Source organism: Meriones unguiculatus, chromosome 14 (genome assembly GCF_030254825.1).
Source record: "Meriones unguiculatus strain TT.TT164.6M chromosome 14, Bangor_MerUng_6.1, whole genome shotgun sequence".
NCBI lineage: Eukaryota > Metazoa > Chordata > Mammalia > Rodentia > Muridae > Meriones > Meriones unguiculatus.
In genome coordinates, this window is record NC_083361.1 from 49,013,344 (window position 1) to 49,038,989 (window position 25,646).

General features: G+C 41.1%; 7 non-coding genes across 7 annotated transcripts; all 7 read right to left on the reverse strand.

The window, feature by feature from the left end:
• Nucleotides 1–2,064: 2,064 nt before the first annotated feature.
• Nucleotides 2,065–2,129, reverse strand: LOC132647897 (small nucleolar RNA SNORD109A). Its single transcript, XR_009586238.1, has one exon. It is a non-coding gene; the product is annotated as a small nucleolar RNA SNORD109A (small nucleolar RNA).
• A 3,509-nt stretch (nucleotides 2,130–5,638) lies between these two features.
• LOC132647898 (small nucleolar RNA SNORD109A) lies at nucleotides 5,639–5,703 on the reverse strand. Its single transcript, XR_009586239.1, has one exon. It is a non-coding gene; the product is annotated as a small nucleolar RNA SNORD109A (small nucleolar RNA).
• A 3,526-nt stretch (nucleotides 5,704–9,229) lies between these two features.
• Nucleotides 9,230–9,294, reverse strand: LOC132647899 (small nucleolar RNA SNORD109A). The gene has a single exon (XR_009586240.1). It is a non-coding gene; the product is annotated as a small nucleolar RNA SNORD109A (small nucleolar RNA).
• Nucleotides 9,295–12,780: 3,486 nt separating this feature from the next.
• Nucleotides 12,781–12,845, reverse strand: LOC132647900 (small nucleolar RNA SNORD109A). Its single transcript, XR_009586241.1, has one exon. It is a non-coding gene; the product is annotated as a small nucleolar RNA SNORD109A (small nucleolar RNA).
• A 3,486-nt stretch (nucleotides 12,846–16,331) lies between these two features.
• On the reverse strand, nucleotides 16,332–16,396 carry LOC132647902 (small nucleolar RNA SNORD109A). Its single transcript, XR_009586243.1, has one exon. It is a non-coding gene; the product is annotated as a small nucleolar RNA SNORD109A (small nucleolar RNA).
• Nucleotides 16,397–21,714: 5,318 nt separating this feature from the next.
• LOC132647331 (small nucleolar RNA SNORD109A) lies at nucleotides 21,715–21,779 on the reverse strand. Its single transcript, XR_009585699.1, has one exon. It is a non-coding gene; the product is annotated as a small nucleolar RNA SNORD109A (small nucleolar RNA).
• Nucleotides 21,780–25,271: 3,492 nt separating this feature from the next.
• LOC132647647 (small nucleolar RNA SNORD109A) lies at nucleotides 25,272–25,336 on the reverse strand. Its single transcript, XR_009585993.1, has one exon. It is a non-coding gene; the product is annotated as a small nucleolar RNA SNORD109A (small nucleolar RNA).
• Between the last annotated feature and the right edge of the window lie 310 nt (nucleotides 25,337–25,646).

Genomic DNA, 25,646 nt, shown 5'->3' on the forward strand with positions numbered 1-25,646 from the left:
TAGGTAAATATTTAGTCAGGCGAGAATGCAGCCTGCCTACAAACAAAAGACACAATGGGAAGCAGCGTCACTTACCTGTCCTGCCAGAAGGGAAGCACCTCTCCAAGTTTTAGCCTGCAACATAATAAGTATGAAGGTTATCAGAAAAAGAAATGCGTCTAGGCAACCTTGACTTTCTAAAGTGTCCCGACCTTCAAGTCTGCCAGCAGTTCAGTCTTTCCCAGAACCAACTATTGAATTCATTTCCTCCCTTCCAATCCCCTCAGATTTTAGCCACTGTGGCAAGGATTTCTCCTCTTCTGATGACTTCCTCAGAAGCTATCTGTGAGAGCATCTTTGCCAGTGCCAACAGGCACATTGTGTACGCCTCTCAGTGGGCAGCGAGGAAGTTGGACAAAGCAAAGAAGAAGCAGTGCGTATAGCATTGCAGTATGGTCATTCTTAACTCCTCCTTTCTCAAAGTCAAAACGACCAAGTTGCACAGAGGTGAAAGTCAGTAAGCCCAATGGTATCTTTGAGATTTCAGGTTGTCATTGAAATTTGTCCTCTGTGCATGGAATTCTCTCCTTGTTTATCCAACAGAGTGTTCCATAATTGACTTTAGATTTCTTCCCTGCCATGCAACCTCATCTTGGAAGAGAGGAGAATCCAAAGGTAACTTTTTGTCTACATGTATGTTACCATGTCTCGATTCATGGAACTCAAGTCTTCCACTTGGAAGAGCATTGGAATCATCTACCATGCTTCAGGTTAAATCTGATGAAAAGAAGATGTTTTCTACGCACTAACTGACTAGCCCGTGGTCAAATACACTGGGTTGATTTTATCGAGTATGTTGTACTACACATCTGAGATTACATGATGTCCTTGATTGGATATTCAAGCTTCAACCATGGCTTTAGAAATTGTGTATCCAGCAAGTGTTACCAAGAGTCCTATGCTACAGCTTCGTAAAAGTCTGTTAGTAATAAGATATATATATATATATATATATATATATATATATATATATACATATATGTGTGTGTCAGTTGTGAATTAATTGTGTTCATCATGAGGATGTTAAGAAGATTCAGTGTGTGGTTCTTTCTTGTTTCATTGAAGAGTTCGTGCATCTGATCCATTATCAGGATTGTGGGTCTACCAGCTAGCAACATGTTCTTTAGAAATATCTTTCCTTGTTTCATAAAGGAATAGTTGTTTTCATAGTTGTTATCCAATAGATCATCGGTAACACGCAAATTTTGTTAGAATAGATGATTTGCATCTGTGTGAGAGCGGCAATAAGAGGATGAATGTACCCAAAAGGAAAAGAAAAACAACAACAACAAGTAACAGAAAGCAAAGCCCAATTGTCATTTCTCATGATGGATCAACTGAGATGGTTTCCATGCGAGAAAGAGATAGGTAAACACAACATGCTCTGGAAGATTTTGGCAGCTAAGACATAAATGATGAACACCAATAAAACTAGGGAATGTCTCCAACAGGTGCCCTGGCTTCTCACCTAGCCATTATTATCTAGAATTTACCCAGCCTCCAACAGGAAAGACCATTTCAATTTTCCCTCTATATAAATTGAATGATCCTTTAATTATTAGTTATACGTCAGCCTTTACACAACTTTGGGAAAAGTGCGAGGGCAGTCATTGTCCTCCAATATTCTTGGGACTACTGGCATGAGCCCTAACCTCCCAGCCTGACACTTTACCACATATGTGCAAGGGTACATCGCCGGAGACTAGGAATGAGCAGCACGTTCGAATTCATCAGTTCTTACATATTTTTTGAGTACGTCACTTGCACCTACAGTCATCTCTACCTGATATATGTGCCTACTCCTATAGTAAAGGTTGTCTCCCTATCACTTGGAATCATTTCTATCTCTTTGAAAATAGAAAGCAATGAAGATTGTATCAAACCAAGTATGGGTATTGTTATGAGGCCTTTTTCGAAAAATCTCAGAATCTGATGCCATACTGCACAGTTCTCATCCTCTCTGAAGAGGGAAGAGTGCAAGGCAGGCTCTGAACTCCTCATGGGTCTCACGAGGACCTCATATCTGGACCTCAGATCGCATCTGTTCAAGTCAGTCAACGTCCTCAGAGACCTGTTGTCATCATAGATCCAGAAAGGCCTTCGCTCAACACATGAGTTTTCACCTACCAAGTGAAATCCCAGAGAGCTAGACTCCTGGGCCTTGACAAGGAAGTTCAAAACTGTGCAGGAGGCATGTAGCTCATTCTGTCAAAGGTTCTGGGGAAACACAGAGGACAGGATTAAAGAGCCTTTCCCCTTTGACACCATATGAGAAAAATAGAGGTCAACACATTGCCTTTGGTGGGTGTCACTGGCCCCAAATCGGGTACCTGTGAATGTTCCTTGAATTTATGTATTTAATCTTTACAACAAAGATTTGGTAAGAATAGAGAAAACATTCAAGAAAGCAAAATGACTTTTTTCCTATCTAGATAAGATTTTTTCAACATCCTAATTTGCGGTTTTGATTCTATCCTCATCATGTTAACCCGCCTTTACACTTCCTCCTCAGGTTCCCTGTCTTCCATGTATGTTCCTCTCCATCTTACAGTGCACAGTATTGAGCCTTCCAGTTGTCCTGCAATTGTCAATGCTCTGGAGGATTTTGTGATGTATGTCGCATGACCACCAGCTCCTTCCATATTTCCTTGGACAACAAAAAGCAACACACAGGCCAAGCTATATTTTGGTCCATATACATCACCAGGTATCCCACAGGACATTGACAGGGACAGGAGTTGGGTTCTGTGTGCCTGATTCCTGAACCTTCTCTTCTTATCACCTCTCATGTCATGTTTCTTCAAATGAACTCAACACCACCCAGGTTCCAAGATGAAGGAAGGCATTGCATTTAATACCAAAAATATTCTTAGTTTTGTTTTGTTTTGTTCTGACAATGGACAACTAGATTTCTGGCTCAACATAATCCATAATCATTTATAAAAAGAATAAATATGGTTCATTGTCAGCTCTGTTTGGGTTTTTGAAAACTTTATGGCAATTCACCTGAATTTTAGAGGGCAAGATTGCATGTTTCCATGCTACTTACAAGGAAGTGAAAACGCATGGGTTGCTCTCTTAGTATCCACGCCAGAGGATCAAGGATAGATGAAATTTGTGAGGGTTATTGTTCTGTGCTCTAGGGGTCTAGACTCCTAACACCCTATCATCTTCCTTTGGGTTCCACACCTGTCAGGGCAGAAATAAAAGTTTAATTCTTTGAGCATGAATGTTGATAAGGGAAGGAGCTGGGAGAAGGCTCCTTATCAATTATTTAGAATTGGAAGCTTCAATGGTAGCTTCAAAAGAAAGTCAAATATGCCAATAACTTCACCCAACTGTTGGTTTTCCAAATGCACCTCAAAATACTAATGGTATTAGTTAGTATCCTTGTCACTTGCTTGGGTTTGGTCTACCTAGCTAAGTCCCCTACAATGCCAGGGCCATAGCAAGTGTTCCACCATCAACAGGCAAGATGAAGCCTAGGTTGTTTAGCCATGAGAGGGATGTTAAATAAATCTCATCTCTTGTGGTACACAGTAGGTAAATATTTCGTCAGGCGAGAATGCAGCCTGTCTACAAACAAAAGACACAATGGGAAGCAGCATCACTTACCTGTCCTGCCAGAAGGGAAGCACCTCTCCAAGTTTTAGCCTGCAACATAATAAGTATGAAGGTTATCAGAAAATGAAATGCGTCTAGGCAACCTTGACTTTCTAAAGTGTCCCGACCTTCAAGTCTGCCAGCAGTTCAGTCTTTCCCAGAACCAACTATTGAATTCATTTCCTCCCTTCCAATCCCCTCAGATTTTAGCCACTGTGGCAAGGATTTCTCTTCTTCTGATGACTTCCTCAGAAGCTGTCTGTGAGAGCATCTTTGCCAGTGCCAGCAGGCACAGTGTGGACGCCTCTCAGTGGGCAGCGAGGAAGTTGGACAAAGCAAAGAAGAAGCAGTGAGTATAGCATTGCAGTATGGTCATGCTTAACTCCTCCTTTCTCAAAGTCAAAACGACCAAGTTGCACAGAGGTGAAAGTCAGTAAGCCCAATGGTATCTTTGAGATTTCAGGTTGTCATTGAAATTTAACCTCTGTGCATGGAATTCTCTCCTTGTTTATCCAACAGAGTGTTCCATAATTGACTTTAGATTTCTTCCCTGCCATGCAACCTCATCTTGGAAGAGAGGGGAATCCAAAGGTACCTTTTTGTCTACATGTATGTTACCATGTCTCGATTCATAAAAACTCAAGTCTTCCACTTGGAAGAGCGTTGGAATCATCTACCATGCTTCAGGTTAAATCTGATGAAAAGAAGATGTTTTCTACGCACTAACTGACTAGCCCGTGGTCAAATACACATGGGTTGCTTTTTATCGAGTATGTTGTACTACACATCTGAGATTACATGATGTCCTTGATTGGATATTCAAGCTTCAAACATGGCTTTAGAAATTGTGTATCCAGCAAGTGTTACCAAGAGTCCTATGCTACAGCTTCATAAAAGTCTGTTAGTAGTAAGATATATATATATATATATATATATATATATATATATATATATATATACATATATGTGTGTGTCAGTTCTGAATTAATTGTGTTCATCATGAGGATGTTAAGAAGATTCAGTGTGTGGTTCTTTCTTGTTTCATTGAAGAGTTAGCGCATCTGATCCATTATCAGGATTGTGGGTCTACCAGCTAGCAACATGTTCTTTAGAAATATCTTTCCTTGTTTCATAAAGGAATAGTTGTTTTCATAGATCTTGGGTAACACGCAAATTTTGTTAGAATAGATGATTTGCATCTGTGTGAGAGCGGCAATAAGAGGATGAATGTACCCAGGAGGAAAAGAAAAACAACAACAACAAGTAACAGAAAGCAAAGCCCAATTGTCATTTCTCATGATGGATCAACTGAGATGGTTTCCATGCGAGAAAGAGATAGGTAAACACAACATGCTCTGGAAGATTTTGGCAGCTAAGACATAAATGATGAACACCAATAAAACTAGGGAATGTCTCAAACAGGTGCCCTGGTTTCTCACCTAGCCATTATTATCTAGAATTTACCAAGCCTCCAACAGGAAAGACCATTTCAATTTTCCCTCTATATAAATTGAATGATCCTTTAATTATTAGTTATACGTCAGCCTTTACACAACTTTGGGAAAAGTGCGAGGGCAGTCATTGTCCTCCAATATTCTTGGGACTACTGGCATGAGCCCTAACCTCCCAGCCTGACACTTTACCACATATGTGCAAGGGTACATCGCCGGAGACTAGGAATGAGCAGCACGTTCGAATTCATCAGTTCTTACATATTTTTTGAGTACGTCATTTGCACCTACAGTCATCTCTACCTGATATATGTGCCTACTCCTATAGTAAAGGTTGTCTCCCTATCACTTGGAATCATTTCTATCTCTTTGAAAATAGAAAGCAATGAAGATTGTATCAAACCAAGTATGGGTATTGTTATGAGGCCGTTTTCGAAAAATCTCAGAATCTGATGCCATACTGCACAGTTCTCATCCTCTCTGAAGAGGGAAGAGTGCAAGGCAGGCTATGAACTCCTCATGGGTCTCACGAGGACCTCATATCTGGACCTCAGATCGCATCTGTTCAAGTCAGTCAACGTCCTCAGAGACCTGTTGTCATCATAGATCCAGAAAGGCCTTCGCTCAACACATGAGTTTTCACCTACCAAGTGAAACCCCAGAGAGCTAGACTCCTGGGCCTTGACAAGAAAGTTCAAAACTGTGCAGGAGGCATGTAGCTCATTCTGTCAAAGGTTTTGGGGAAAAACAGAGGACAGGATTAAAGAGCCTTTCCCCTTTGACACCATATGAGAAAAATAGAGGTCAACACATTGCCTTTGGTGGGTGTCACTGGCCCCAAATCGGATACCTATGAATGTTCCCTGAACTTATGTATTTAATCTTTACAACAAAGATTTGGTAAGAATAGAGAAAACATTCAAGAAAGCAAAATGACTTTTTTCCTATCTAGATAAGATTTTTCAACATCCTAATTTGCGGTTTTGATTCAATGCTCGTCATGTTAGTTGCCTTTACACTTCCTCCTCAGGTTCCCTGTCTTCCATGTATGTTCCTCTCCATCTTACAGTGCACAGTATTGAGCCTTCCAGTTGTCCTGCAATTGTCAATGCTCTGGAGGATTTTGTGATGTATGTCCCATGACCACCAGCTCCTTCCATATTTCCTTGGACAACAAAAAGCAACACACAGGCCAAGCTATATTTTGGTCCATATATATCACCAGGTATCCCACAGGACATTGACAGGGACAGGAGTTGGTTTCTGTGTGCCTGATTCCTGAACCTTCTCTTCTTATCACCTCTCATGTCATGTTTCTTCAAATGAACTCAACACCACCCAGGTTCCAAGATGAAGGAAGGCATTGCATTTAATACCAAAAATATTCTTAGTTTTGTTTTGTTTTGTTCTGACAATGGACAACTAGATTTCTGGCTCAACATAATCCATAATCATTTATAAAAAGAATAAATATGGTTCATTGTCAGCTCTGTTTGGGTTTTTGAAAACTTTATGGCAATTCACCTGAATTTTAGAGGGCAAGATTGCATGTTTCCATGCTACTTACAAGGAAGTGAAAACACATGGGTTGCTCTCTTAGTATCCACGCCAGAGGATCAAGGATAGATGAAATTTTTGAGGGTTATTGTTCTGTGCTCTAGGGGTCTAGACTCCTAACACCCTATCATCTTCCTTTGGGTTCCACACCTGTCAGGGCAGAAATAAAAGTTTAATTCTTTGAGCTTGAATGTCGATAAGGGAAGGAGCTGGGAGAAGGCTTTTCTTAGTACTTCTGGATATATTATTTAGAATTGGAAGCTTCAATGGTAGCTTCAAAAGAAAGTCAAATATGCAAATAACTTCACCCAACTGTTGGTTTTCCAAATGCACCTCAAAATACTAATGGTATTAGTTAGTATCCATGTCACTTGCTTGGGTTTGGTCTACCTAGCTAAGTCCCCTACAATGCCAGGGCCATAGCAAGTGTTCCACCATCAATAGGCAAGATGAAGCCTAGGTTGTTTAGCCATGAGAGGGATGTTAAATAAATCTCATCTCTTGTGGTACACAGTAGGTAAATATTTCGTCAGGCGAGAATGCAGCCTGTCTACAAACAAAAGACACAATGGGAAGCAGCGTCACTTACCTGTCCTGCCAGAAGGGAAGCACCTCTCCAAGTTTTAGCCTGCAACATAATAAGTATGAAGGTTATCAGAAAATGAAATGCGTCTAGGCAACCTTGACTTTCTAAAGTGTCCCGACCTTCAAGTCTGCCAGCAGTTCAGTCTTTCCCAGAACCAACTATTGAATTCATTTCCTCCCTTCCAATCCCCTCAGATTTTAGCCACTGTGGCAAGGATTTCTCTTCTTCTGATGACTTCCTCAGAAGCTGTCTGTGAGAGCATCTTTGCCAGTGCCAGCAGGCACAGTGTGGACGCCTCTCAGTGGGCAGCGAGGAAGTTGGACAAAGCAGAGCAGAAGCAGTGAGTATAGCATTGCAGTATGGTCATTCTTAACTCCTCCTTTCTCAAAGTCAAAAGGACCAAGTTGCACAGAGGTGAAAGTCAGTAAGCCCAATGGTATCTTTGAGATTTCAGGGTGTCATTGAAATTTAACCTCTGTGCATGGAATTCTCTCCTTGTTTATCCAACAGAGTGTTCCATAATTGACTTTGGATTTCTTCCCTGCCATGCAACCTCATCTTGGAAGAGAGGGGAATCCAAAGGTACCTTTTGGTCTACATGTATGTTACCATGTCTCGATTCATAAAAACTCAAGTCTTCCACTTGGAAGAGCGTTGGAATCATCTACCATGCTTCAGGTTAAATCTGATGAAAAGAAGATGTTTTCTACGCACTAACTAACTAGCCCGTGGTCAAATACACATGGGTTGCTTTTTATTGAGTATGTTGTACTACACATCTGAGATTACATGATGTCCTTGATTGGATATTCAAGCTTCAAACATGGCTTTAGATATTGTGTATCCAGCAAGTGTTACCAAGAGTCCTATGCTACAGCTTCCTAAAAGTCTGTTAGTAGTAAGATATATATATATATATATATATATATATATATATATATATATATACATATATACATATATGTGTGTGTCAGTTCTGAATTAATTGTGTTCATCATGAGGATGTTAAGAAGATTCAGTGTGTGGTTCTTTCTTGTTTCATTGAAGAGTTAGCGCATCTGATCCATTATCAGGATTGTGGGTCTACCAGCTAGCAACATGTTCTTTAGAAATATCTTTCCTTGTTTCATAAAGGAATAGTTGTTTTCATAGATCTTGGGTAACACGCAAATTTTGTTAGAATAGATGATTTGCATCTGTGTGAGAGCGGCAATAAGAGGATGAATGTACCCAGGAGGAAAAGAAAAACAACAACAACAAGTAACAGAAAGCAAAGCCCAATTGTCATTTCTCATGATGGATCAACTGAGATGGTTTCCATGCAAGAAAGAGATAGGTAAACACAACATGCTCTGGAAGATTTTGGCAGCTAAGACATAAATGATGAACACCAATAAAACTAGGGAATGTCTCAAACAGGTGCCCTGGTTTCTCACCTAGCCATTATTATCTAGAATTTACCCAGCCTCCAACAGGAAAGACCATTTCAATTTTCCCTCTATATAAATTGAATGATCCTTTAATTATTAGTTATACGTCAGCCTTTTCACAACTTTGGGAAAAGTGCGAGGGCAGTCATTGTCCTCCAATATTCTTGGGACTACTGGCATGAGCCCTAACCTCCCAGCCTGACACTTTACCACATATGTGCAAGGGTACATCGCCGGAGACTAGGAATGAGCAGCACGTTCTAATTCATCAGTTCTTACATATTTTTTGAGTACGTCATTTGCACCTACAGTCATCTCTACCTGATATATGTGCCTACTCCTATAGTAAAGGTTGTCTCCCTATCACTTGGAATCATTTCTATCTCTTTGAAAATAGAAAGCAATGAAGATTGTATCAAACCAAGTATGGGTATTGTTATGAGGCCTTTTTCGAAAAATCTCAGAATCTGATGCCATACTGCACAGTTCTCATCCTCTCTGAAGAGGGAAGAGTGCAAGGCAGGCTCTGAACTCCTCATGGGTCTCACGAGGACCTCATATCTGGACCTCAGATCGCATCTGTTCAAGTCAGTCAACGTCCTCAGAGACCTGTTGTCATCATAGATCCAGAAAGGCCTTCGCTCAACACATGAGTTTTCACCTACCAAGTGAAATCCCAGAGAGTTAGACTCCTGGGCCTTGACAAGGAAGTTCAAAACTGTGCAGGAGGCATGTAGCTCATTCTGTCAAAGGTTTTGGGGAAACACAGAGGACAGGATTAAAGAGCCTTTCCCCTTTGACACCATATGAGAAAAATAGAGGTCAACACATTGCCTTTGGTGGGTGTCACTGGCCCCAAATCGGGTACCTGTGAATGTTCCTTGAATTTATGTATTTAATCTTTACAACAAAGATTTGGTAAGAATAGAGAAAACATTCAAGAAAGCAAAATGACTTTTTTCCTATCTAGATAAGATTTTTCAACATCCTAATTTGCGGTTTTGATTCAATGCTCGTCATGTTAACCCGCCTTTACACATCCTCCTCAGGTTCCCTGTCTTCCATGTATGTTCCTCTCCATCTTACAGTGCACAGTATTGAGCCTTCCAGTTGTCCTGCAATTGTCAATGCTCTGGAGGATTTTGTGATGTATGTCCCATGACCACCAGCTCCTTCCATATTTCCTTGGACAACAAAAAGCAACACACAGGCCAAGCTATATTTTGGTCCATATACATCACCAGGTATCCCACAGGACATTGACAGGGACAGGAGTTGGGTTCTGTGTGCCTGATTCCTGAACCTTCTCTTCTTATCACCTCTCATGTCATGTTTCTTCAAATGAACTCAACACCACCCAGGTTCCAAGATGAAGGAAGGCATTGCATTTAATACCAAAAATATTCTTAGTTTTGTTTTGTTTTGTTCTGACAATGGACAACTAGATTTCTGGCTCAACATAATCCATAATCATTTATAAAAAAAATAAATATGGTTCATTGTCAGCTCTGTTTGGGTTTTTGAAAACTTTATGGCAATTCACCTGAATTTTAGAGGGCAAGATTGCATGTTTCCATGCTACTTACAAGGAAGTGAAAACGCATGGGTTGCTCTCTTAGTATCCACGCCAGAGGATCAATGATAGATGAAATTTGTGAGGGTTATTGTTCTGTGCTCTAGGGGTCTAGACTCCTAACACCCTATCATCTTCCTTTGGGTTCCACACCTGTCAGGGCAGAAATAAAAGTTTAATTCTTTGAGCTTGAATGTCGATAAGGGAAGGAGCTGGGAGAAGGCTTTTCTTAGTACTTCTGGATATATTATTTAGAATTGGAAGCTTCAATGGTAGCTTCAAAAGAAAGTCAAATATGCCAATAACTTCACCCAACTGTTGGTTTTCCAAATGCACCTCAAAATACTAATGGTATTAGTTAGTATCCTTGTCACTTGCTTGGGTTTGGTCTACCTAGCTAAGTCCCCTACAATGCCAGGGACATAGCAAGTGTTCCACCATCAATAGGCAAGATGAAGCCTAGGTTGTTTAGCCATGAGAGGGATGTTAAATAAATCTCATCTCTTGTGGTACACAGTAGGTAAATATTTCGTCAGGCGAGAATGCAGCCTGTCTACAAACAAAAGACACAATGGGAAGCAGCGTCACTTACCTGTCCTGCCAGAAGGGAAGCACCTCTCCAAGTTTTAGCCTGCAACATAATAAGTATGAAGGTTATCAGAAAAGGAAATGCGTCTAGGCAACCTTGACTTTCTAAAGTGTCCCGACCTTCAAGTCTGCCAGCACTTCAGTCTTTCCCAGAACCAACTATTGAATTCATTTCCTCCCTTCCAATCCCCTCAGATTTTAGCCACTGTGGCAAGGATTTCTCTTCTTCTGATGACTTCCTCAGAAGCTGTCTGTGAGAGCATCTTTGCCAGTGCCAGCAGGCACAGTGTGGACGCCTCTCAGTGGGCAGCGAGGAAGTTGGACAAAGCAAAGAAGAAGCAGTGAGTATAGCATTGCAGTATGGTCATTCTTAACTCCTCCTTTCTCAAAGTCAAAACGACCAAGTTGCACAGAGGTGAAAGTCAGTAAGCCCAATGGTATCTTTGAGATTTCAGGGTGTCATAGAAATTTGTCCTCTGTGCATGGAATTCTCTCCTTGTTTATCCAACAGAGCGTTCCATAATTGACTTTAGATTTCTTCCCTGCCATGCAACCTCATCTTGGAAGAGAGGGGAATCCAAAGGTACCTTTTTGTCTACATGTATGTTACCAAACTCGATTCATAAAAACTCAAGTCTTCCACTTGGAAGAGCGTTGGAATCATCTACCATGCTTCAGGTTAAATCTGATGAAAAGAAGATGTTTTCTACGCACTAACTGACTAGCCCGTGGTCAAATACACATGGGTTGCTTTTTATCGAGTATGTTGTACTACACATCTGAGATTACATGATGTCCTTGATTGGATATTCAAGCTTCAAACATGGCTTTAGAAATTGTGTATCCAGCAAGTGTTACCAAGAGTCCTATGCTACAGCTTCGTAAAAGTCTGTTAGTAGTAAGATATATATATATACATATATGTGTGTGTCAGTTCTGAATTAATTGTGTTCATCATGAGGATGTTAAGAAGATTCAGTGTGTGGTTCTTTCTTGTTTCATTGAAGAGTTAGCGCATCTGATCCATTATCAGGATTGTGGGTCTACCAGCTAGCAACATGTTCTTTAGAAATATCTTTCCTTGTTTCATAAAGGAATAGTTGTTTTCATAGATCTTGGGTAACACGCAAATTTTGTTAGAATAGATGATTTGCATCTGTGTGAGAGCGGCAATAAGAGGATGAATGTACCCAGGAGGAAAAGAAAAACAACAACAACAAGTAACAGAAAGCAAAGCCCAATTGTCATTTCTCATGATGGATCAACTGAGATGGTTTCCATGCGAGAAAGAGATAGGTAAACACAACATGCTCTGTGAGATTTTGGCAGCTAAGACATAAATGATGAACACCAATAAAACTAGGGAATGTCTCAAACAGGTGCCCTGGTTTCTCACCTAGCCATTATTATCTAGAATTTACCCAGCCTCCAACAGGAAAGACCATTTCAATTTTCCCTCTATATAAATTGAATGATCCTTTAATTATTAGTTATACGTCAGCCTTTTCACAACTTTGGGAAAAGTGCGAGGGCAGTCATTGTCCTCCAATATTCTTGGGACTACTGGCATGAGCCCTAACCTCCCAGCCTGACACTTTACCACATATGTGCAAGGGTACATCGCCAGAGACTAGGAATGAGCAGCACGTTCTAATTCATCAGTTCTTACATATTTTTTGAGTACGTCATTTGCACCTACAGTCATCTCTACCTGATATATGGGCCTACTCCTATAGTAAAGGTTGTCTCCCTATCACTTGGAATCATTTCTATCTCTTTGAAAATAGAAAGCAATGAAGATTGTATCAAACCAAGTATGGGTATTGTTATGAGGCCTTTTTCGAAAAATCTCAGAATCTGATGCCATACTGCACAGTTCTCATACTCTCTGAAGAGGGAAGAGTGCAAGGCAGGCTCTGAACTCCTCATGGGTCTCACGAGGACCTCATATCTGGACCTCAGATCGCATCTGTTCAAGTCAGTCAACGTCCTCAGAGACCTGTTGTCATCATAGATCCAGAAAGGCCTTCGCTCAACACATGAGTTTTCACCTACCAAGTGAAACCCAGAGAGCTAGACTCCTGGGCCTTGACAAGGAAGTTCAAAACTGTGCAGGAGGCATGTAGCTCATTCTGTCAAAGGTTCTGGGGAAACACAGAGGACAGGATTAAAGAGCCTTTCCCCTTTGACACCATATGAGAAAAATAGAGGTCAACACATTGCCTTTGGTGGGTGTCACTGGCCCCAAATCGGGTACCTGTGAATGTTCCCTGAACTTATGTATTTAATCTTTACAACAAAGATTTGGTAAGAATAGAGAAAACATTCAAGAAAGCAAAATGACTTTTTTTCCTATCTAGATAAGATTTTTTCAACATCCTAATTTGCGGTTTCGATTCTATGCTCCTCATGTTAACCCGCCTTTACACTTCCTCCTCCTGTTCCCTGTCTTCCATGTATGTTCCTCTCCATCTTTCAGTGCCCAGTATTGAGCCTTCCAGTTGTCCTGCAATTGTCAATGCTCTGGAGGATTTTGTGATGTATGTCGCATGACCACCAGCTCCTTCCATATTTCCTTGGACAACAAAAAGCAACACACAGGCCAAGCTACATTTTGGTCCATAAACATCACCAGGTATCCCACAGGACATTGATAGGGACAGGAGTTGGGTTCTGTGTGCCTGATTCCTGAACCTTCTCTTCGTATCACCTCTCATGTCATGTTTCTTCAAAGGAACTCAACACCACCCAGTTTCCAAGATGAAGGAAGGCATTGCATTTAATACCAAAAATATTCTTAGTTTTGTTTTGTTTTGTTCTGACAATGGACAACTAGATTTCTGGCTCAACATAATCAATAATCATTTATAAAAAGAATAAATATGGTTCATTTTCAGCTCTGTTTGTGTTTTCGAAAACTTTATGGCAATACACCTGAATTTTAGAGGGCAAGATTGCATGTTTCCATGCTACTTACAAGGAAGTGAAAACGCATGGGTGGCTCTCTTAGTATCCACGCCAGAGGATCAAGGATAAATGAAATTTGTGAGGGTTATTGTTCTGTGCTCTAGGGGTCTAGACTCCTAACACCCTATCATCGTCCTTTGGGTTCCACACCTGTCAGGGCAGAAATAAGAGTTTAATTCTTTGAGCTTGAATGTCGATAAGGGAAGGAGCTGGGAGAAGGATTTTCTTAGTACTTCTGGATATATTATTTAGAATTGGAAGCTTCAATGGTAGCTTCAAAAGAAAGTCAAATATGCCAATAACTTCACCCAACTGTTGGTTTTCCAAATGCACCTCAAAATACTAATGGTATTAGGTAGTATCCTTGTTACTTGCTTGGGTTGGGACTACCTAGCTAAGTCCCCTACAATGCCAGGGGCATAGCAAGTGTTCCACCATCAAGAGGCAAGACGAAGCCTAGGTTGTTTAGCCATGAGAGGGACGTTAAATAATTCTCATCTCTTGTGGTACACAGTAGGTAAATATTTCGTCAGGCGAGAATGCAGCCTGCCGACAAACAAAAGACACAATGGGAAGCAGCGTCACTTACCTGTCCTGCCAGAAGGGAAGCACCTCTCCAAGTTTTAGCCTGCAACATAATAAGTATGAAGGTTATCAGAAAAGGAAATGCGTCTAGGCAACCATGACTTTCTAAAGTGTCCCGACCTTCAAGTCAGCCAGCAGTTCAGTCTTTCCCAGAACCAACTATTGAATTCATTTCCTCCCTTCCAATCCCCTCAGATTTTAGCCACTGTGGCAAGGATTTCTCTTCTTCTGATGACTTCCTCAGAAGCTGTCTGTGAGAGCATCTTTGCCAGTGCCAGCAGGCACATTGTGTATGCCTCTCAGTGGGCAACGAGGAAGTTGGACAAAGCAAAGAAGAAGCAGTGAGTATAGCATTGCAGTATGGTCATTCTTAACTCCTCCTTTCTCAAAGTCAAAACGACCAAGTTGCACAGAGGTGAAAGTCAGTAAGCCCAATGGTATCTTTGAGATTTCAGGGTGTCATTGAAATTTGTCCTCTGTGCATGGAATTCTCTCCTTGTTTATCCAACAGAGTGTTCCATAATTGACTTTAGATTTCTTCCCTGCCATGCTACCTCATCTTGGAAGAGAGAGGAATCCAAAGGTACCTTTTTGTCTACATGTATGTTACTATGTCTCGATTCATGGAACTCAAGTCTTCCACTTGGAAGAGCGTTGGAATCATCTACCATGCTTCAGGTTATATCTGATGAAAAGAAGATGTTTTCTACGCACTAACTGACTAGCCCGTGGTCAAATACACTGAGTTGCTTTTTATCGAGTATGTTGTACTACACATCTGAGATTACATGATGTCCTTGATTGGATATTCAAGCTTCAACCATGGCTTTAGAAATTGTGTATCCAGCAAGTGTTACCAAGAGTCCTATGCTACAGCTTCGTAAAAGTCTGTTAGTCGTAAGATATATATATATACATATATGTGTGTGTCATTTCTGAATTAATTGTGTTCATCATGAGGATGTTAAGAAGATTCAGTGTGTGGTTCTTTCTTGTTTCTTTGAAGAGTTAGCGCATCTGATCCATTATCAGGACTGTGGGTCTACCAGCTAGCAACATGTTCTTTAGAAATATCTTTCCTTGTTTCATAAAGGAATGGTTGTTTTCATAGATCTTGGGTAACACGCAAATTTTGTTAGAATAGATGATTTGCATCTGTGTGAGAGCGGCAATCAGAGGATGAATGTACCCAGGAGGAAAACAGAAACAACAACAACAAATAACAGAAAGCAAAGCCCAATTGTCATTTCTCATGATGGATCAACTGAGATGGTTTCCATGCGAGAGAGAGATAGGTAAACACAACATGCTCTGGAAGATTTTGGCAGCTAAGACATAAATGATGAACACCAATAAAACTAGGGAATGTCTCCAACAGGTGCCCTGGCTTCTCACCTAGCATTTATTATCTAGAATTTACCCAGCCTCCAGCAGGAAAGACCATTTCAATTTTCCCTCTATATAAATTGAATGATCCTTTAATTATTAGTTATACGTCAGCCTTTACACAACTTTGGGTAAAGTGCGAGGGCAGTCCTTGTCCTCCAATATTCTTGGGACTACTGGCATGAGCCCTAACCTCCCCTCCTGACACTTTACCACATATGTGCAAGGGTACATCGCCGGAGACTAGGAATGAGCAGCACGTTCGAATTCATCAGTTCTTACATATTTTTTGAGTACGTCATTTGCACCTACAGTCATCTCTACCTGATATATGTGCCTACTCCTATAGTAAAGGTTGTCTCCCTATCACTTGGAATCATTTCTATCTCTTTGAAAATAGAAAGCAATGAAGATTGTATCAAACCAAGTATGGGTACTGTTATGAGGCCTTTTTCGAAAAATCTCAGAATCTGATGCCATACTGCACAGTTCTCATCCTCTCTGAAGAGGGAAGAGTGCAAGGCAGGCTCTGAAATCCTCATGGTTCTCACGAGGACCTCATATCTGGACCTCAGATCGCATCTGTTCAAGTCAGTCAACGTCCTCAGAGACCTGTTGTCATCATAGATCCAGAAAGGCCTTCGCTCAACACATGAGTTTTCACCTACCAAGTGAAACCCAGAGAGCTAGACTCCTGGGCCTTGACAAGGAAGTTCAAAACTGTGCAGGAGGCATGTAGCTCATTCTGTCAAAGGTTCTGGGGAAACACAGAGGACAGGATTAAAGAGCCTTTCCCCTTTGACACCATATGAGAAAAATAGAGGTCAACACATTGCCTTTGGTGGGTGTCACTGGCCCCAAATCGGGTACCTGTGAATGTTCCCTGAACTTATGTATTTAATCTTTACAACAAAGATTTGGTAAGAATAGAGAAAACATTCAAGAAAGCAAAATGACTTTTTTTCCTATCTAGATAAGATTTTTTCAACATCCTAATTTGCGGTTTCGATTCTATGCTCCTCATGTTAACCCGCCTTTACACTTCCTCCTCCTGTTCCCTGTCTTCCATGTATGTTCCTCTCCATCTTTCAGTGCCCAGTATTGAGCCTTCCAGTTGTCCTGCAATTGTCAATGCTCTGGAGGATTTTGTGATGTATGTCGCATGACCACCAGCTCCTTCCATATTTCCTTGGACAACAAAAAGCAACACACAGGCCAAGCTACATTTTGGTCCATAAACATCACCAGGTATCCCACAGGACATTGATAGGGACAGGAGTTGGGTTCTGTGTGCCTGATTCCTGAAACTTCTCTTCGTATCACCTCTCATGTCATGTTTCTTCAAAGGAACTCAACACCACCCAGTTTCCAAGATGAAGGAAGGCATTGCATTTAATACCAAAAATATTCTTAGTTTTGTTTTGTTTTGTTCTGACAATGGACAACAAGATTTCTGGCTCAACATAATCCATAATCATTTATAAAAAGAATAAATATGGTTCATTGTCAGCTCTGTTTGGGTTTTTGAAAACTTTATGGCAATTCACCTGAATTTTAGAGGGCAAGATTTCATGTTTCCATGCTACTTACAAGGAAGTGAAAACGCATGGGTTGCTCTCTTAGTATCCACGCCAGAGGATCAATGATAGATGAAATTTGTGAGGGTTATTGTTCTGTGCTCTAGGGGTCTAGACTCCTAACACCCTATCATCTTCCTTTGGGTTCCACACCTGTCAGGGCAGAAATAAAAGTTTAATTCTTTGAGCTTGAACGTCGATAAGGGAAGGAGCTGGGAGAAGGCTTTTCTTACTACTTCTGGATATATTATTTAGAATTGGAAGCTTCAATGGTAGCTTCAAAAGAAAGTCAAATATTCCAATAACTTCACCCAACTGTTGGTTTTCCAAATGCACCTCAAAATACTAATGGTATTAGTTAGTATCCTTGTCACTTGCTTGGGTTTGGTCTACCTAGCTAAGTCCCCTACAATGCCAGGGCCATAGCAAGTGTTCCACCATCAATAGGCAAGACGAAGCCTAGGTTGTTTAGCCATGAGAGGGACGTTAAATAATTCTCATCTCTTGTGGTACACAGTAGGTAAATATTTAGTCAGGCGAGAATGCAGCCTGCCTACAAACAAAAGACACAATGGGAAGCAGCGTCACTTACCTGTCCTGCCAGAAGGGAAGCACCTCTCCAAGTTTTAGCCTGCAACATAATAAGTATGAAGGTTATCAGAAAAGGAAATGCGTCTAGGCAACCTTGACTTTCTAAAGTGTCCCGACCTTCAAGTCTGCCAGCACTTCAGTCTTTCCCAGAACCAACTATTGAATTCATTTCCTCCCTTCCAATCCCCTCAGATTTTAGCCACTGTGGCAAGGATTTCTCTTCTTCTGATGACTTCCTCAGAAGCTGTCTGTGAGAGCATCTTTGCCAGTGCCAGCAGACACAGTGTGGACGCCTCTCAGTGGGCAGCAGGGAAGTTGGACAAAGCAAAGAAGAGGCACTGCCTATAGCATTGCAGTATGGTCATTCTTTTTTTTTTTTTTTCAATGCTGTTTATTCAGGAACATTGAAGAATCCTCGGGCCCTGGGGAAAGTCAGCCCACAGCTTAAATAGCCTCTGGGTAGCCAACCCAGGCGTGCCACGGGGGCAATGCAGATAGGTCCACATACATGGAAGCAAGCCAGATCCTCGGCCTTAGCCAAATGTGGAGTTGTTCGTGACAGAGAGCACTCACCATCAGGAAGGTGAAAGGCGGAAACCAGCTCCATCTTTAAGGCATAGCATTCCGCAGCTCTCTACAGTTCCCCGTTTTTGTTTTAGACGGATCAGGCAAGAGTAGAGGTCTGATCTCTGATATTAGAAATAAATTGGGACTTTGTACAGATGTTCATTTAGGTGTCATCCACCCAAAGAGCATCAGACCCGTCCGATACCTTTTTCTCAGAGGCGGGACCTGGGGCATCAACCTGCATCCAATCAGACATGGTCTTCTCTGGGTCCAAAGCGGCTGACCCTGAGTGCAGTGCTTAGCCTCGCATCCTGAGCTTATCATTTTAGCTTTTTCTGGTATCCAACCATGCTTGGGGGAATGTCCTGCTTCATGGCTGTAAAGGCCTGAATGATCATGGCTGCATCACACTGTTGTGATTCTCTAATCTTGCATATATACCACAGGCAAACCAAGGAGACCAACACCAGAAGGCCTGCTAACACTCCCATGCCCGCCCATTCCTTCAGATGGTTCATTGCTGCAGCAATCCATGTTGATAATCCTGTGGCTAGTCCTGCGTCCACTCTGGTAGAATTTACTGTGACAATGGCCACTCTCAGCTGCTCCATCGTAGTATCGAATTCTCCAGTCCAATTATCTAAAATATAGCTCGACAATTGTTTAGACAGATTTGCAGCACAGGAAAAATTCTCATGTTGTATGCTAGTGACACAAAGTCCAGCATACTTTCATTGACAGCCAGGTTGAGCGATTTGCCATAGGGTATCTATTTGCTCCTACAAGAGGTCAATCCTCTGATTGAACACCATCAAGCTTCCTTTTAGTTGAGCATTAATTCCTTTATGTACAACAAAGGCATGAGCTACATTGGCTTAATGATTATTCAGGGTCTGAACTGACAGACTACAATAAGAAAGGAGAGGAGATCCTCCCCTATTAGTGGACTTGGGGAGTGGCATGCAAGCAGAGGGAGGAGGGAGGGTGGGATTGGGAGGAGAGGAGGGAGGGGCTAATGGGGGGATGCAGAATGAATAAAGTGTAATTGATGAAAAATTTAAGAAAAAAGGAAAAAAATAATTTAATAACCTTAAATGAATTTCAAAATTGGAGGAAAACATGGAGTTAGTCAATTGGCATGGAGCACGTCTCGCCCCTGGGGACAATGGTCTCCTGAACTTACTCAGACCTTGGACACCACCACTGCTAGTTCTAGAACTGACGCAGGATGTTCCAACGAGGGGTTAAGGCTTCTCATAATATTTCCTATAAGCCCACACCTGTTTGTCTATATCCCCCATTTTTATTCATTATTAGCCAGATAGAGTCAAGTAATTGTGGTAATGATACTTGCTTTTTTGACCAATGCTGGAATGCTAGTAAATTTAGGTATGCCCTGGTTACTCGCATGCCTCGCTGGGTGCCTGTGCCCATTGATGCCCCTCACGCTATGACTCTCTTCAGACAGAAAAGGGATCTTGGAACTACAGCCACCATTGTTACTACCATCTCATTGACAGCTGTTGGAGCTACCACCAGGGCATTAGCCATGAGTCATACTGTACAGTATGGTCATTCTTAACTCCTGGTTTCTCAAAGTCAAAATGAACAAGTTGCACAGAGGTGAAAGTCAGTAAGCCCTATGGTATCTTTGAGATTTCAGGGTGTCATTGAAATTTGTCCTCTGTGCATGGAATTCTCTCATGTTTATCCAACAGAGTGTTCCATAATTGACTTTAGATTTCTTCCCTGCCATGCAACCTCATCTTGGAAGAGAGGGGATTCCAAAGGTGCCTTTTTGTCTATATGTATGTTACCATGTATCGATTCATGGAACTCAAGTATTCCACTTGGAAGAGAGTTGGAATCATCTACCATGCTTCAGGTTAAATCTGATGAAAAGAAGATGTTTTCTACTCACTAACTGACTAGCCCGTGGTCAAATACTCATGGGTTGATTTTATCGAGTATGTTGTACTACAAATCTGAGATTACATGATGTCCTTGATTGGATATTCAAGCGTCAACCATGGCTTTAGAAATTGTGTATCCAGCAAGTGTTACCAAAAGTCCTATGCTCCTGCTTCCTAAAAGTCTGTTAGTAGTAAGATATATATATGTATATATATATATATATATATATATATATATATATATATATATTTATATATATGTGTGTGTGTGTGTGTGTCAGTTCTGAATTAATTGTGTTCATCATGAGGATATTAAGAAGATTCAGTGTGTGGTTCTTTCTTGTTTCATTGGAGAGTTAGTGTGTCTGCTCCATTATCAGGACTGTGGGTCTACCACCTAGCAACATGATCTATAGACGTATCTTTCCTTTGTTTTTTAAAGGAATAGTTGTTTTCATAGATATTGGGTAACACGCAAATTTTGTTAAAAGAGATGATTTGCATCTGTGTGAGTGCAGCAATAAGAGGATGAATGTACCAAGGAGGAAAATAGAAACAAAAACAACGAATAACAGAAAGCAAAGCCCAATTGTCATTTCTCATGATGGATCAACTGAGAGGGTTTCCATGCGAGAGAGAGATAGGTAAACACAACATGCTCTGGAATATTTTGGCAGCTAAGACATACTTGATGAACACCAATAAAACTAGGGAATGTCTCAAACAGGTGCCCTGGCTTATCACCTAGCCATTATTATCTAGAATTTACCCAGGCTCCAACAGGAAAGATCATTTCAAATTTCCCTGTATATAAATTGAATGGTCCTGGAATTATTTGTTATACGTCAGCCTTTACACAACTTTGGGTAAATGGCGAGGGCAGTTATTGTCCTCCAATATTCTTGGGACTACTGGCATGATCCATAACATCCCCTCCTGACATTTTACTACATATGTGCAAGGGTACATCGACCGAGACTAGGAATGAGCAGCACGTTCGAATTCATCAGTTCCTAGATAGTTTTTGAGTACGTCATTTGCACCTACAGTCATCTCTACCTGATATATGTACCTACTCCTATAGTAAAGGCTCTCTCCCTATCACTTGAAATCATTTCAATCTCTTGGAAAATAGAACGCAATGAAGAATGTATCAAACCATGTATGGGTACTGTTATGAGGCCTTTTTCGAAAAATCTCAGAATCTGATGCCAAACTGCACAGTTCTCATCCTCTCTGAAGAGGGAAGAGTGCCAGGCAGACTCTGAAATCCTCATGGGTCTCACACGGACCTCATATCTGGACCTCATATCGCATCTGTTCTAGTCAGTCAACGTCCTCAGATACCTGTTGTCATCATAGATCCAGAAAGGCCTTTGATAAACACATGAGTTTTCACCTACCAAATGAAACCCCAGAGAGCTAGACTCCTGGGCCTTGACAAGGAAGTTCAAAACTGAGCAGGAGGCATGTAGCTCATTCTATCAAAGGTGGTGGGGAAACACAGAGGACAGGATTAAAGAGCCTTTCCCCTTTGACCCCATATGAGAAAAATAGAGGTCAAAACATTGCATTCGGTGGGTGTCACTGCCCACAAATCGGGTGCCTCTCAATGTTCCCTGAACTTCTGTACTTAACCTTTACAACAGAGATTTTGGCAAGAATAGAGAAAACATTCAAGTAAGCAAAATGACTTTGTTCCTATCTAGATAAGATTTTTTCAACATCCTAATTTGCGGTTTTGATTCTATGTTCTTCCTCTTTACCCTCCTTTAGGATTCTTCCTCCTGTTCCCTGTCTTCCATGTATGTTCCTCTCTATCTTTCAGTGCCCAGTATTGAGCCTTCCAGTTGTCCTGCAATTGTCAATGCTCTGGAGGATTTTGTGATGTATGTCACATGACCACCAGCTCGTTCCATATTTCCTTGGACACAAACTGGAACAGAGAAACCAAGCTACATTTTGATCCATATATATCACCAGGTATCCCAAAGGACATTGACAGGGACAGGAGTTGGATTCTGTGTGCCTGATTCCTGAACCTGCTCTTCTTATCACCTCTCATGTCATGTTTCTTCAAATGAACTCAAAACCACCCAGTTTCCAAGATGAAGGAAGGCATTGCATTTAATACCAAAAATATTCTTAGTTTTGTTTTGTTTTGTTTTTTCTGACAATGGAAAACTAGATTTCTGGCTCAACATAATCCATAATCATTTATAAAAAGAATAATTATGGTTCATTATCAGCTCTGTTTGGGGCTACGAAAACTTTACGGCAATTCACCTGAATTTTGGAGGGCAGATTGCAAGTTTCCATGCTACTTACAAGGACTTGAAAATACATTGGTCGCTCTCTTAGTATCCACGCCAGAGGAACAAGGATAGATGAAATTTGTGAGGGTTATTGTTCTGTGCTCTAGGGGTCTAGACTCCTAACACCCTATCATCTTCCTTTGAGTTCCAACCTGCCAGGGCAGAAATAAGAGTTTAATTCTTTGAGCTTGAATGTCGATAAGGGAAGGAGCTGGGAAAAGACTTTTCTTAGTATTTCTGGATATATTATTTAGAATTGGAAGCTTCAATGGTAGCTTCAAAAGAAAGTCAAATATGCCAATAACTTCACCCAACTGTTGGTTTTCCAAATGCACCTCAACATGCTAATGGTAATAGGTAGTATCCTTGCTTGGGTTGGGACTACCTAGCTAAGTCCCCTACAATGCAAAGGCCATAACAAGTGTTCCACCAGCAAGAGGCAAGATGAAGCCTAGGTTGTTTAGCCATAAGAGGGAAGTCAAATGATTCTCATCTCTAGAGGTACACAGTAGGTAAATATTTAGTCAGCCGAGACTGCAGCCTGCCTACAAACAAAAGACACCATGGGAAGCAGCGTCACTGCTTACCTGTCCTGCCAGAAGGGAAGCACCTCTCCAAGTTTTAACCTGCAACATAATAAGTATGAAGGTTATCAGAAAAGGAAATGCGTCTAGGCAACCTTGACTTTCTAAAGTTTCCCGACCTTCAAGTCTGCCAGCCGTTCAGTATTTCCCAGAACCAACTATTGAATTCATTTCCTCCCTTCCAATCCCCTCAGATTTTAGCCACTGTGGCAAAAATTTCTCTTCTTCTGATGGCTTCCTCAAAAGCTGTCTGTGAGAGCATCTTTGCGAGTGCCAGCAGACACAGTATGGATGCCTCTCAGTGGGCAGCAAGGAAGTTCAACAAAGCAAAGAAGAGGCACTGCCTATAGCATTGCAGTATGGTCATTCTTAACTCCTCCTCGTTTCTCAAAGTCAAAACGAACAAGTTGCACAGAGGTGAAAGTCAGTAAGCCCTATGGTATCTTTGAGATTTCAGGGTGTCATTGAAATTTATCCTCTGTGCATGGAATTCTTTCATTGTTTATCCAACAGAGTATTCCATAATTTACTATAGATTTCTTCCATGCCATGCAACCTCATCTTGGATGAGAGGGGAATCCAAAGGTGCCTTTTTGTCTACATGTATGTTACCATGTCTCGATTCACGGAACTCAAGTCTTCCACTTGGAAGAGCGTTGGAATCATCTACCATGCTTCAGGTTAAATCTGATGAAAAGAAGATGTTTTGTATGCACTAACTGACTAGCCTGTGGTCAAATACTCATGGGTTGCTTTTTAATAGAATATGTTGTACTACACATCTGAGATTACATGATTTCCTTGATTGGATATTCAAGTTTCAACCATGGTTGTAGAAATTGTGTATCCAGCAAGAGTTACCAAGAGTCCTATCCTCCTGCTTCCTAAAAGTCTGTTAGTAGTAATATATATATATCTGTGTGTGTATGTGTGTGTCAGTTCTGAATTAATTATGTTCATCATGAGGATATTAAGAAGATTCAGTGTGTGGTTCGTTCTTGTTTCATTGGAGAGTTAGCGTGTCTGCTCCATTATCAGTACTGTGGGTCTACCAGCTAGCAACATGTTCTTTAGAAATATCTTTCCTTGTTTTTTAAAGGAATAGTTGTTTTCATAGATCTTGGGTAATACGCAAATTTTGTTAGAAGAGATGATGTGCATCTGTGTGAGCGCTGCAATAAGAGGAAGAATGTACGCAGGTGGAAAACAGAAACAACAACAAGAAATAACAGAAAGCAAAGCCCAATTGTCATTTCCATGATGGATCCACTGAGATGGTTTCCATGCGAGAGAGAGAGATAGGTAAACACAACATGCTCTGGAAGATTTTGGCAGCTAACACATAATTAAAGAACACCAATAAAACTAGGGAATGTCTCAAACAGGTGCCCTGGCTTATCACCTAGCCATTATTATCTAGAATTTACCCAGCCTCCAACAGGAAAGACCATTTCAATTTTTCCTCTATATAAATTGAATGATCCTGGAATTATTTGTTATACGTCAGCCTTTACACAACTTTGGGTAAAGGGCGAGGGCAGTCATTGTCCTCCAATATTCTTGGGACTACTGGCATGAGCCATAAAATCCGCTCCTGACACTTTACCACATATGTTCAAGGGTACATCGACCGAGACTAGGAATGAGCACCACGTTCGAATTCATCAGTTCTTAGATATTTTTTGAGTATATCATTTGCACCTACAGTCATCTCTACCTGATATATGTGCCTACTCCTATAGTAAAGGCTGTCTCCCTATCACTTGGAATCATTTCAATCTCTTTGAAAATAGAAAGCAATGAAGAAAGTATCAAACCAAGTATGGGTACTGTTATGAGGCCTTTTTCGAAAAATCTCAGAATCTGATGCCAAACTGCACAGTTCTCATCCTCTCTGAAGAGGGCAGAGTGCCAGGCAGGCTCTGAAATCCTCATGGGTCTCACGAGGTCCTCATATCTGGACCTCAGATTACATCTGCTCAAGTCAGTCAACGTCCTCAGATACCTGTTGTCATCATAGATCCAGAAAGGCCTTCGCTCAACACATGAGTTTTCACCTACCAAGTGAAACCCCAGAGAGCTAGACTCCTGGGCCTTGACAAGGAAGTTCAAAACTGTGCAGGAGGCATGTAGCTCATTCTGTCAAACGTGGTGGGGAAACACAGTGACAGGATTGAAGAGCCTTTCCCCTCTGACACCATATGAGAAAAATAGAGGTCAAAACATTGCATTTGGTGGGTGTCACTGGCCCCAAATCGGGTAGCTGTGAATGTTCCCTGAAATTATGTACTTAATCTTTACAACAGAGATTTTGGTAAGAATAGAGAAAACATT